The following is a 6,707-nucleotide window of genomic DNA, read 5'->3' as shown; positions in this document are numbered from 1 at the left end:
GGTGTGATCAGTTCTCAGTGATGCTGATGCTTCCAGCCATACCTTCAAAACCACTGCCATTGTCCTTATTAAATCACTGTCCCGTGCATACCCTCAGCTCTTGGGTCCACTCCCTCGCGAAATACACACCTGGCGAAGCCACTGCTGGCTGAGCCCAACCACCCACACTCTCTGCTTCCCTGGCTGAGGAGCTGAACAATCTCGGAGAAAATCACACTGAGCTGATGGGGTTTACTGTAAGTCCGCGGCCTCAGAATACAATGGGCACTGGATGCCCCTCTGGCAAACCTACATTTCTCTCTTTTTTAAAGATTTTATTTATTTATTTGACAGACAGAGATCGCAAGTAGGCAGAGAGGCAGGCAGAGAGAGAGAGAGGGAAGCAGGCTCCCTGCTGAGCAGAGAGCCCGATGCGGGGCTCGATCCCAGGACCCTGAGATCATGACCTGAGCCGAAGGCAAAGGCTTAACCCACTGAGCCACCCAGGTGCCCCTACATTTCTCTTTTTGATTTCTCACTCTTCAAATAATTATTTTATTATTTCCTCTTGTTTGCAAACCTCCCACACATCTTCCTTTCCACTTCCTCCTAAGACCTCATCCTTTCATTCGCCGGGAAAACAGGAGCCAGCAGAAAGAGATTCCCTCCATCTCAAGAACACCAGGCCGCAGGTGAGCTACACCTGTTCCCAAGTTCTCATGGGTTAGAGTAGAGGGAGGGGGGGATCCTTTCAGAGGCCACCCCTCTCTTGTGCTCTGAGTCCTGCCCTCATCACCTTCTCAAGGACTTTGTTTCCGAAAATACCTTTCCTCTGCTCTGCATCTCCAAGCAACCACGTCTACTGGAACATTCTCAGGAATGAACAGATTCTAGTGTCTCCTACCATTAAGAGAACACAAAAATGAAGATACTTTCTTTGAAACTGCTCCAAAGAGAATCCTCTCAAATAGTTTTCATATTTCCTTTTCCTAATTCCTTACTTTCAATCCTTTCTTAAAAAAAAAAAAAAAGAAAAGATTTAGGGGTGCCTGGGTGGCTCAGTGGGTTAAGCCTCTGCCTTTGGCTCAGGTCATGATCTCAGGGTCTTAGGATCGAGCCCCGCATGGGGCTCTCTGCTTGGCGGGGAGCCTGCTTCCCTCCCACCCCCCATCTCTCTGCCTGCCTCTCTGCCTACTTGTGATTTCTCTGTCAAATAAATAAATAAAATATTTTTTTAAAAAAAGATTTATTTTTAATGAGAGAAAGAGCATGGAGGAATGGGTGCTGGGAGGGGCAGAGAGAGAGGGAGAGAGAGAGAATCTCAAACAGACTCTATGCTAAATGCAGAGCCCAACCTGGGGCTCAATTCCATGACCCTGAGATCATGACCTGAGCTGAAATTAAGAGTCAGATGCTTAACCAACTGAGCCACCCAGGCGCCCCCCTTCAATTCTTTTTTTAACTTAGTCTGGCTTCAATAGCCATCACTCTCATGAGTCTGTCCTTGTCAAATTTACCAGTAGTCGAATACAAATGGCTAATAAGCACGTGAAATACTCATCCAGGAAACGCAAATTAAAACCACAATGAGAGGGCGCCTGGGTGGCTCCGTGGGTTAAAGCCTCTGCCTTCGGCTCAGGTCATGGTCCCAGGGTCCTGGGATCGAGCCCCGCATCGGGCTCTCTGCTCAGCGGGGAGCCTGCTTCCCTTCCTCTCTCTCTGCCTGCCTCTCTGCCTCCTTGTGATCTCTCTCTGTCAAATAAATAAATAAAAATCTTAAAAAAAAAACACAATAAGATACTGTTTCATACTCCTTAGCATAGCTAAAATTAAAAATCCAGGCAATCACCCGTGAGCGTGAGGCTGTGGTAAAATCGGAACACCCAGACACGGCTGCTGAGAGCAGCAAAGGGTTCAGCCACTTTGGGAAACAGTTCGGCAGCTTCTCAACACGTGAAACAGAGTTAGCATGTGACCCAGCAATTCTACTCTTGGTGTAGACCCTGGACGAAAGAAAATGTACGCCCAAAGAAAAACTCATGTACAGATATTCATAGCAACATTGTTCATAAGAGCTGAAATGTGGTAACAACTCAAGTTTCCATCAACTGATGGATGGTTATTAAAAGGCAGCCTATCCAGACGATGGAATATTATTCAGTCACAAAAAGGAACGAAGCAGTGATACATGTTCCAACCTAGAGGGAACTTAAGAGACATTACACTCAGCTATAGGAGCCGGATAGAAAGGGCGACAGACTGTATGATTCTATTTACAGAAGATGTCCAGAATAGGCAAACCTATAGGGAGAGAAAGCACGTTAGTGGCTGCCTGGAGCTGGGATTGGATGGGGTGGGAAGGAGAAAGAGGAGTGGCTGCTGGGAGGTATGAGGTTTCTTTTCAGAGCCATGAAAATGTTCTAAAATTAAATCCTGCTGATGGCTGTCCAATTCTGTGAATCTACTAAAAATTGCTGTACTGTACACTTTACACGAGTGAATATTGTGGCATGTGAATCGTATCGCAATAAATCTGGGGTCTTTTAAGTCATTTTAAAAAAGTATTAGCAGCCCTCACACTTCCTTTTCCCCATCACACAGTTCTTGGCTCTTCAGCCTCACAGGAAGGTTTACCATGCCCTCCCTCCTTCCCACCTTGCCTTCTGGGACTTCCTGCGGACCCCCTACTGGTTCTCCCAACCACCCCACCACCCCCACACCCCAGCCCCCGCCTTCCCTTCTTGACCGCTCAGCTGGCTCTTCCCCTTCCACCCAGGGCTTACTGCAGGACCTTCTTATCATCTGACGCTTTATTACTCTGGGGGTTTAGCCAATCCTGTTCCAAGACTTTAAATACTGTCCTCTATGCCTATGCCTCCACGTAAATCAGGACCTCTCCGCACTACTGTCTGTTTCTTCAATGTCTCCCATTAGTGATCTCCGAGTCATGTCAGACTTCCTATGTTGAAGTCTGAACTTTCTATTTATTCTAGATCACCACAGCCCACCCCAATGCTATTTCTTCCTTATGTTTCCTATCCCAGGAAATAGCTCACACAATTGTCCAAGTCAACCCTGATTTATATATTTTCCTCCTACCTTATACCTGACTTGCAGAATGCTCCCCTAACCTGCCCACATTTTTCATGGTTTTTCCCCTAAGCACAAGCCTCCAGCACCTTCTGTCTGTAACAGACTCCTAATGGTTCTATTTCTACTTCTTGTATTACTTTTCCAATAATGATGCTTCCTTGACGTCCCATGACACGCTAAGCCCTCATCTGTCTCAGGGCCTTTGAATGTGCTGTCCCTCTGCCTGAAAGGCCCTTCCCTCAACTTCCCATATATGTGATCCATTTTCTACCTGTCTCTCTCAGCTCATATCACCTCCTCAGAGAAGCCTTCCCTGCAGACCTACCTATGTTCTACTCCATCTCAATTATTCTCTAACACACCATGCTGTCTTTTGCTTCATTGCACTTACCATAATCTGTAATTATCCTCTGTATTTTACTTTCACTGGCTAATGAAGGAGATAAATATTTACTGTGTCTCCTCTGTACCAGGCACCATGCTAGATGCTAGGGATAAAATTATAATCCAAAGGACAAGGTCCCTGGTCCAAGGGAGCATAGAATGTAGTGAAAGATACAGATAGCAATTAAACAATCATACAAATACAAAAGAATGATGAATTTCTATTTTACAAATAAAAATATAATGACAAACTCTAATAAGTTCTTGAATGAACAGCTTGTTGGATACCGTCTGCTTCTCACATTCTAGGTCCAGAACTAAATGGCAGCTGAGCCGAGGTTCAACTCGGGTGCGTCTGACTTGTTAGCCAGGGTCCTGCAGAGGTTCTTCCCTCTCTGGCCTTTCTTGGTTTTCCTCCTCCCTTTATAGACCCCGGTTTCCAGTCTCCACCATCATATCACTCCCTACATCCTGATACTTCCCCAGTTTCTGTTTTCAACCTTCTCTTCCCCAGGTGTGCCGGCTGGACCGGAGCTGAAATTAGACATTATTGGCAAAGAGGTAAATTTTGGAGAGCGATCTGGCACCACTTCGGTAAGTGACAACCTGGCGATTCTGCTTCTAAGATCCCCACGCAATTCTCACAGCGGCCCTTGAGGCTCCCTGCACAAGGAGAATCACGGTGGGGTTCCCGAGATGGGGTGAGGCTGGGGGGCCTGGGCACCCACCGCTGGGTAATAGGGTGGTATCACACCAGGTAGTGCTACGCATCCATTAGAAGCAACGTGAATGTCATCATGAGCGATGTTTAGTGGAAAAGTAAGAAACAGAAATAAAGCTATAATGAATATCATCTACAGAAACTAGAGATGCATGCACATAAGACAAAAATACACAGTTTGTAAGTATATATAAAAACAATAGGGGCTGGGGCGCCTGGGTGGCTTAGTCATTAAGTGTCTGCCTTCGGCTCAGGTCATGATCCCAGGGTTCTGGGATCAAGCTCCGCATCGGGCTCCCCGCTGAGCGGGGAGCCTGCTTCCCCCTCTCCCACTCCCCCTGCTTGTGTTTCCTCTTTCACTGTGTCTCTCTCTGTCAAATAAATAAATGAAATCTTTAAAATTGGACTTTAAAAAAAAGATTTTATTTATTTGACAGACAGAGATCACAAGCAGGCAGAGAGGCAGGCAGAGAGAGAGGAGGAAGCAGGCTCCCCACTGAGCAGACAGCCCAATGTGGGGCTTGATTCCATGACCCTGAGATCATGACCTGAGCCGAAGGCAGAGGCTTAACCCACTGAGCCACCCAGGAGCCCCAATAAATGAAATCTTTAACAAGGTTTGGGGGGCACCTGGCTGACTCAGTCAGTGGAGCATGTGACTCTTGATCTCGGGTTTATGAGCTCAAGCCCCATGTTAGGAGTACAGATTACTCTAAAATATAAAATCTAAAAAAGCACATACACACACAAATTAACAACACGGAATGGTTGCTTAGACAGACACAGGAATGGACGTGAAGTACCGACAGGGTGACTGTATGTCCTGGTTTGCCCTCAGCAGTCCTGGTTTATACCCGGGGTCCTGGCATAGTAATTATTCACATGCTTCTTTCTCTTCTCAAATTGTTTTTGCGTGTATGATAGAACATACGGTCATTCGAAGTATGGAAATAAGAGGTATACATAGTTAGAGGGAGACTTCACACAGATCCCACAGAAGTACCACAAACTGAGGACCGTGTCCACTCAACAGTGTACCTGAGCTCCGAGACAAGCTAAAACAGAGTGAACAGCCACCACGAGACTGAGCAAACGAAACCACAAAATCCAGCTCTCCCCCCAGTGCCAAAGTACTCCAAGACGTGAGGGATACTCACATCGCCGTCAATCTGTTCCCCCGCGCTGACACACCTGGCCTGAGGATCATCTGTGTTTGGGACTCCGAGCATCTACGTTTGGGTTCCAGGCCCATAAGACCGTGTCAGGTACACTGGGAGGGGCAGAGTGGGAGACTGGGGGCAGCAGGCAGAAGTCAGATTATAAGGATTTCCGGGCCTCTGGGAGAGAACCCACCACAGACAGCCGACTGCTATGATACAGCACGTCTCCCGGTCATCCGGGGAGGCCAGCGAGCTAGGTGCCAAGCTGGGAACTGCAGGGCAGCTGGCTCAGAGAACCCTCGGAATTCAGCTGATGGCAGGTGTGCCCCCTGGAAACAAGGGCTAAGAGATCTCATGTAAGTAGCTGTAGGTTCTAGGACAGCCTCATAGCTGGAAGGGAGGGAAGGGCAGGGGCTCCTCCGACCTCCCAGCCGAGGAACTCAGCTCCTGCACTACCTGCCGCTTCCGCACACCTGGGCAGAGCTCCACTTGCCTGTTGATGGCAATGAGAGGGCGGCGTGGTGGACCTCTGGCTTGGCAGAATCTCCTTTCTGCAAAGACGGTGTCTGTGAAAAATAAATCATGAATCAGATCGATTCATGATTGTTGGTAAGACTTTTAAGATGCTAGGAGTTGTTTCATTTTGTTTTGTTTTGTTTTTTCCTTTGAGAGAGAGAGCACGCCTGCACAGAGGGAAAGGGGGAGAGAGAATCCCAAACAGCCTTCAGGGCCAGCAGAGTTGAGCTGAAATCAAGAGTGGGACACTTAAGTGACCGAGCCACCCAGGCGCCCCAACATGGTAGGTGTTCTTTAAGAAAACTTTGCAGGGATCTGTAGATGGGGCTTTGAGCTAGTAAAACTGATATTTAACTGCTAACATGATAACCTTTGTCCCCACGAACTGAGGAAGCTAAAGGACCACCAGTCACTACCGAGGTAGAAAAGAACTATCTTTCATTTAGTCTCCCCAAACCAAAACCTGGGTGTTCTCATAGACTCTGTTTCCCTCATCTTTCAAAACTAACTGGTCACCAAACCCTGTTCAACCTTTTGGGAGTTTGCTAGTTTATAACTTCCTCTACACTGCTGTGGTCACTCTTCTTGTTCAAGCCACTATCATTCTCCCTTGTGTGATGGTTCGTTTTATGTGTCCAACTTGACTGGGCCACAGCAATGCTCAGATATTTGGTCACACATTAGTCTAAGCATGTCTGTAAGGGTGTTTCTGGATGAGACTGATGTTTGGATTGCAGACTGAGTGGAACAGATTTCTTCCCTAGTGTGGGTGGGCCTCGCCCAATTAGTTGAAGGCTTGGCTAGAACAAAATACTGACTCATTTGCTAGTAAGAGGGACCTCTTCCTGCCTGAT

Source organism: Enhydra lutris, unplaced genomic scaffold (assembly GCF_002288905.1).
Source record: "Enhydra lutris kenyoni isolate GAN:26980312 unplaced genomic scaffold, ASM228890v2 scaffoldscaffold34, whole genome shotgun sequence".
Lineage (NCBI taxonomy): Eukaryota > Metazoa > Chordata > Mammalia > Carnivora > Mustelidae > Enhydra > Enhydra lutris.
This window is presented reverse-complemented; position numbering follows the sequence as displayed.